The sequence below is a fragment of the Pinus tabuliformis genome, chromosome X, assembly GCF_031772625.1.
Source record: "Pinus tabuliformis cultivar Carrire ecotype Pingquan chromosome X, CPIR1, whole genome shotgun sequence".
NCBI classification, from domain to species: Eukaryota; Viridiplantae; Streptophyta; class Pinopsida; order Pinales; family Pinaceae; genus Pinus; species Pinus tabuliformis.
The window spans coordinates 296,017,230-296,024,830 of record NC_142308.1 but is presented as its reverse complement, the minus strand read 5'-3'; the positions used below and the strand labels follow the sequence as shown (position 1 = coordinate 296,024,830).

The 7,601-nt window shown below is 34.1% G+C and overlaps 1 pseudogene; it reads left to right on the top strand.

The window, feature by feature from the left end:
- Window positions 1-384: 384 nt before the first annotated feature.
- On the top strand, window positions 385-1,830 carry LOC149139568 (alpha-mannosidase I MNS4-like; annotated as a pseudogene).
- The last annotated feature ends 5,771 nt before the right edge of the window (window positions 1,831-7,601 follow it).

Here is a 7,601-nt window from a genome sequence, read left to right as displayed (position 1 = left end):
TGGTCTTTAATGGTTCTGAAAAGTCGTATTCTTCTATCATTATGGATCATCATGATACCTGTTTCATCAGACTCTTGTCTCATCTTCTGGTGGTAGTCCCTTTACAGGTTCCTGTGGATGAAAGTCCCTTGTTTCTTCTCTATCAAGATTGTGCTTTTGGGCTTATACTTCTCATGATATGGAACAATTGAACAGAAAGGGCCTTGTAGAAGATGATGGAAAGCGGAAAATTTATGGCTACCTTGCCAAACCATCAGATATGATCCGGATTAAGCCATTCATAAGTAAATTGTAAATTGAAAGCTACATGAAAAAGGTCTTGGAGCCCATTCATCTATATGTTCAGTTAGTGTGTGATGATAAATGATTTATTTGGTTTGACTGATGGAGGAAAGATTCACCAATCAAATTGAATTAGAAGAAGGTGAACTAGTTGAGCAGAGTTGGGGATGTCAGTCAGATGATCCAAATCATGGCCAAAAGACTGCAATTGATATTAACAAGGATGGAAAAGATACTACAGATCATACAATTCAAGGAGGTGCACCACAACAGCAAAACATTAAAAGAGCGCGTGGTGATTCAAATCATAGTCAAAGAGATGCAATCTTATGCAAAGGAATGTGGATGGTATTGAAATTGGTCCGGTTGCCTGTTTACCAGAGCCTCCAATTCTTAATGATTCTTTAATACGGAAGCTAAACAGAATTTCTCACTTGGGTTATCTATACTTTGGGTCTCTGGTTGTATTTCTTGTATATTCCATTCTATATGGTTTGAATACCCAGAAGGCACGCTGGTTCGGAGGAATAACATCATTGACTGTTGTGTTCTGAATTCAAAGGTGGAAACATGTTTATTTGGCTTTGAGCTTCTCAAAAGTCGAATTGCTGCTTTGTTTGTGGCTGGAATATACAGAGTTTTCTTAATATGCTTTGTAGTACATTATTGGTATCCTGGTCATTGCATTAGCTATACAGTGGTGGCTTCAGTGTTGTTAGGAGCGCGGTTAGTTGATTGGAGAGCAGGGCATTGGACATTATTAAGAGCCGAAGCCACGCTGAGCCAAATAGAATGCAGAATCCAAAGACCTAAGATGGCATCACAATTACACGGATCCATGCCTTCTTGCTATGCAATTACAGTAGCAGTACTGTTAAGTTTATATCTCTGCCCGGCGCTCTCCACGGCAAGTAGCTTCAATCTAGATGGAGCTGCAAAGAAAATAGAATTAAGGGAGAAAGTCCGAAAAATGTTTTACCATGCATATGACAACTACATGCATTATGCATTCCCGCACGATGAGTTAAAGCCTCTGACAAAGACTTCCACAGATTCACTTGCAGAGCTTGGCAATCTTAAGCTTCAACGTTTACCTGAGAAGTACAATGGGTTAGCTTTGACTCTTATTGAATCAATTTCAAGTTTAATTGTTCTGGGAAACAGTTCGATTGACTCATACTTGAAATGGGGGCACTTTCACGATTGACAGGCAATCCTGAGTATGAGGCAGCAGCATTGCGTGCTGTTCGTAAACTATGGATTATGCGGAGTCCTTTGGATCTTATGGGAACCACACTGAATGTACTAATTGGGGAATGGATTGAACATTCATCTGAAATTGGTGCTGGTGTTGATTCGTTTTATGAATACCTCGTAAAGGCTTACATACTTTTTGGAAGGAACGAGTATTGGGATATGTTCCACTCAGCATATATTGCTGTACAGAAGCATTTTCGACATGGTCCATGGTATCATGAAGCAGATGCGTTCTTGCAACTCTGTTTATACAGGGGAAAACAACTTGTCTTCACACAAACGGATTCTTGATGAAATTGCTCAACATTTACTTGGTGATTCTATGCTATCAGCATCGTTTGATGAGCAATCTTTTGTGATAAAGGTCTCCATGAATGATGCACTGAAGAAGCGGTGGTAAGGACAAGTGAGTCCCATCTGAACTTTTCAGTTGTCGAGGGACTAATCAAATCTCTTAATACAGCTGAGTCCTTCTATAAAGAAAGTATGGACAGTCTTTCTCTTATTTTGATAACTCATGATTCTGTTGGCTCGGGTGGGTTCAAAAATGACAATACCCTGAATGTGGAGCTAGATACAAGCTCATTTATCAGTGTTGAAGATGGTTCACTTTCGTGCAGTCAGGCTTCCAGCTCCAGCCAGATTGTAACTGTTGATACACTGGAAGGTTTTGTTACTGAGGAGTTTTTTCAACTATCTAAAGGAGAAAGCTGGGTTGCTAAAGTAAATGGTGGTTGTGTTAAACATCCTGGATCAAAAGCTTTCGTTTTGAACAGCAGATCACTTCCAGATATTGAGCTTGGAACAAACAGAGACATAATTGCAGTTGCTTTGGCAAATCTAAAAAGGCAAGCTGTTTAAACAATTCAGCAGTTTCGTAGCGCGCTACGAAACTGCTGTAGGTGTTGTTTTTAGCGCAGAACAAACAGTTTGATGAAGTGACCGGAAAAGTGTCAAAGGAAACACCTAAGGAACATTAAGGAGACGACATGAAGCCAGCATAAGCCATTCAAATGATGACAGGTGTGCCTTTTTTATAAAGTGAAGTGTTTTTGTCTCAAGTTAAAGTCTTCATCATAAAGGCACTTTATTTTCGGTTATTAGGGTTTGGAAGGAGGTGCATACGAAGAGTTTTGGTTTGCACACATGTTCAATCAACGAAGCTTCCAGCACATTTGGGAATATGGTGATGCTCATCATTTTTGGGGTATTAAAGAGCTGGGAACATGTTGCTTAATTTTCGAAGAATGGTGGGAGACAAGGACCGGAAAAACAGGGGTTCCATCCTATGATTAATGAACCATCAGCGAATTCAGTATCCAAAGCTAGCTTGTTCATTGCATCCTTCTCTCAGCTATCTCGGCCAAACTGAAAAGGAAACAGGTGTCAAGGATCAAGAAAGAATCATGCTACGAGGAGGATAGAATTAGAGTTTTAGTTTAATTAGGACTCTTTGTAATTACAACTCAACACTTAATGTATTTAATGAGTTAGTTAAACAGTAGATAGGGGTAATTAGTAGCAGTCTTCGAGCTCCCCTCATGCTGGAGGAGGAAGCTCAAAGTGGTTAAGGATGTATCTCTATATATAGATCAAACTTTGATGTAATGGGGGTTGGATGTTTTGGAGAAGACTGTTTTGGTTTATGTATAAACAGATTTCAGTAATGCAAATGACTGTTTTTTCTTCTCAGGATTCACAATGGATCTTCTTGTTCAAATGTGTGGTGGTATATTTTCTTTAAGGTTCTTTTACAGTTTTGTTAATGCATAATCACTCAGAACTCATGGATCATGCTCTGACTTCCTGTATGCCTTGGCAAACTGTGGTTTCAAAGTTATGTTTGAACATTTAGATGTTAAGTGCCCTGATTTCTATGAAAAGATAATGTTATTGTTTACTGAGATATGAGTGACTCCATAAGCCCAATGGGAATCAATTCAATGTTGTCCAGCCAGAATTCTTGTTCATGTGTCTTATAAGAGTTAGCCATCTTGTCATTAGTCAACATTCATAATCTTTGAGAGAGCCCTCTCAGACTAAGGAGGCTAAGCCTTAGTCAAAAGCCTGGTTTGAAATAGTTACACAGAATCTTACTGATTGGCAGCCTTCAGTGCTTGATTTTGTGATAACAGGAACAAGGTTAAATCCTCTACCTGAAATGCTTCATACTAATCATTTAAACCATATCTCGATGGCTAAAAAATGAAGCAAAAGGAAACTTGTCAAACTATTTTAAATTAACTGAAATTGAGACCAACAAATTCCATTGGTTTTTTGGCTTCATAAAACCATAACCCACTCTCATGAACCCAGATTTACAAATTGTCTATTGCACAATGTAGAGGACACAAAGATATTTCAAATGAGTGGTTGGACAACACATTTTGTGCTCGAATTGACAAGTTTCGTAATGTGGAAATTCGAAATTGCGTAGTTGATGGGAATTTTTTGAATGTGCATTTTTGTACATATGAGCCTTGAATTGAATTTTTTTAGTTGCATTGAGTTTATACACTTCAAAAACATCTACAAAACCTCTTCTATAATTCCCAAATTCATTTTACTGGATGTCAAAATATTTATAGAGGTAATTTAGTGCTCAGTTAGAGCATTGCTTCACTTGAATCAACATTGTCTTTGTGGGAATGCCTTTTATACTATATGGTTTTTAATCTAGGTAATTGATGTTACTGAGATCCTCACACACGAAACTAATTTTAAACAATGAATGTGGCCTCGCGACACCAAATGCACTAAAGGAAAACACATTAAAACTCATTGCCTTACTTCAAAACTTGCTATGGTTGGATTTATTGGGATCAGAATCTCAGTTTTTGGAGGACCTACAAATTTGTTTGCTAACTGGAATGCAATTCATTCATTATAGGTAAAATTTCCATAGGGGCTTCACTGGGGGAGAAATACCATACCACTTGGGTTCATATTGGGGGATATATATTGAGGAAAAAATGGCATAATATATTGGGGGTAAAGGGTTTTTATATTGGCAGGCATAAAAAATAGAGCTCAAAGTTAATGAAAAAATATAAACGGGTATAAAAAATGTTAATGAAAAATATCCATACATATTTCATAATTGTGATACTCTTTCAGGGTCAGTGTGGCTCAATAAATAGAAATCTAAATCAAGGTTGCACGAGATGACCACAAGATAACTACAAACAAGTAGAATGGAATTGAACAATTCTTCATCTTTTTAATATTTGTTTTCATGCAGTGGTTCAAAATATGGTCATCTATGTTATACTTTATTTGAAGATCTACGCTACTAGTCTGTGGTTGTAGAAGGTGAAATTGAGATCTTTGACAACTTTGAAAAAATAGCTCCATAAATCAATGCTAATTTGTTATTAAAGTGAGTGGCTTAATAACTTAATAACTCCTTTGTGACTATGGTTGTCAGATTCCAGTAAGTTTTAGTAAAATGAAATGTTCATATTCAATGATTCTTTATATGTCACAATGCTTCTCGAATTTATGCCTTATGACGTTTTCTTTGCAACATCTGGTGAAATTTCTAGTTATATTTTCTTTGGATACTCCTTGGCAACCCTTGACTTTAGCATAGTGCATACAAATGTCATCAATTACATGGCATTTGATTTATTCTTCTCTATCGTTTATTATAATAGAAAAATATTTTCTCTACAGATAAAGATTATGTATTGTGGGGAATAATTTTCATTTTGCACTCGATTTTTTTTTTTAATTATTAAAACATGTTCCTTAGGACTACTTATGTTTATAATTCAAATATTATATAGAGTAGGGAATATTTTAATTTTGCACTTGATTTGTTTTCTTATTATTAAGACATGTTCATCACAATGACTTATGTTTATAATTCAAACTTTGCGGAATACTGTGAAGGAAACATTCAATTCCTCCCAAGGTATTAACCATATTCAACCTACTTTGTATTGATTGGAAGAATAGCAGTAATTTATGCTCATCCATGTTCTAAATTCCTCACGAGGAATAGCAGTAATTTATGCTCATCCATGTTCTAAATTCCTCACAAGGAATTGGAAGAATATAATTACTGCTAGAATAGAAAAAACATTTAATCGTTCTTTTTAATTTGCAATGTAATATTCAGAGTTAGGTTATTCATTGTTTATTAATTTTCTTTTTTACTTAAACTTCGGCCGACAAATTACTTCAATTTTTTTTACCCAAGTTCATGTAAATTGCATATTTTCGAAACATAGGTTGTGTTTGAGACCAAAGAGTTTTTGATAAATAATGATTTTTATTTCAATTGTAAATTGCAAAATATTTTGGAAAATGATTTTTCTTTCTTATTATAATAAGTAAATTTGATGGCACTTCCTGAATATTTCAAAGGTATAATAGATATTGCTTTAATTAGACTATAAATGCTTAAAATATTTTGTAATTCAAATTTGTTTTTAAATTTGATTGTAGATCTCAAATTATTCTATAAATATAATGACAAACTATAAATTTCCAAATAATATAGGGATATAATGAGAGTTGTTCATGCTAATTAAATAAAGTTAAATCTCTAAAACAATCTTAAATCTAGGTGTATGTTCAAATTTAAATAAACTAAATTAAAATCAATTTCTAAAATATTTTAAAATTTATAAATTCACTTTTCAAAATATTTACAAATTCACAAATTACCATTAATTCATTAAAATTGAACCATGTTTGCTTTTCATTGCTAATGAGATGCCTAAATGTGCGACAAATCAAAATTTTCACATCTTTGGAACCTCCCCTCATAAACAAAAGGTCCACATTGAGGGGGAATGGGAGAGAAAAGCTATTATGTATAGTATTCAGGAATGCGAGAGAAGATCTCTTTTGTATAGTCATGAATTAGTGAGGATTTTTGTTTTTTATTTATTTATAGATTAGTGAGGATTTTTGGTTTTTATTTATTTTTAAATAAGTGGTCATTATATCAATTTTTTAAGAATTTTTTGAAATATAGTGAACAAGAACCAAGTTCAATTGGTCAATTGTTTAATATTGCAAATGTCCATAATTTCTAAAATATTATTTTCATGTTTCACACATTTATAATATTCATGTTCAATGGTTGGAGATATGGACAAATAGAAGGACTTGGTAGGGGAAAATGTAAATGTGCAAAGTTACTACTTCTTACTCCCCACACAAAATTTATACATGTCCTTACTTTTTAATAGGCAATTAATTTTTCTATTTCATATATATTTTTTCCATTTAATATTTAAATTTCCAATTTTTAATGGTAAGAACTACACACATGTCCTTACCCTTTAATAGGAAATTAATATTTCCATTTCATACTTCAAATTGTAATTTTTAATGCCAAGGACTACACTACCCTACAACAATTGTTATATTATTAGATGGATTTTTTTATTTGAATTTTACTAATCTGTAACACTCTCTACAAATGTAATTATCTGTCCAATCATTTACATTTAATTTGTGTTAAAATACTTAAGACTATAGATACTGTGTGGGAAAGCCCACTAGGATTTTGATAGGTTAAATTATTGACAGGTTTATTTTATAATATATGAAAAAAAAACGAAAAAGACAAAAGGGGTAATCTTGGAACTCACTAAGGGGAACCCAAGGTAGAAATTTTAAAAGACAGTTAAAGAATCATTTTTTTTTCTTTCTTGAGATAAAAATAAAATTTCAAAATAAAAGAAGCCAAGGATAGCTAGAGGAAGAGGCAAGAGGCATTAGGTATAAAAAAGATAATAATGCAAAACCCTCCCATAGAGTTGGGTGAGGGAAGGCAAGACGATGCATGAGGAACTTCTTGAGTTGGATAAAAAAAAAACAGTGGAAGCCTCAAGATCACTGCATGTTCCAAGGTGAATCTAGGAGGTTTGTTGCCTGAGGAATAACCCTATTGGGATTACTGATCAAGACTATTCTGGTATTAAGTGCTTGGGGGGAGAAAGGACGTAATTTACTTTCTAAAGTTTGGGAAGTGTGGTTACCCTATGGATTCCCAGATAACCCAAATTAAGAGATAAGTATTACCAAACATGATCATAATGGTT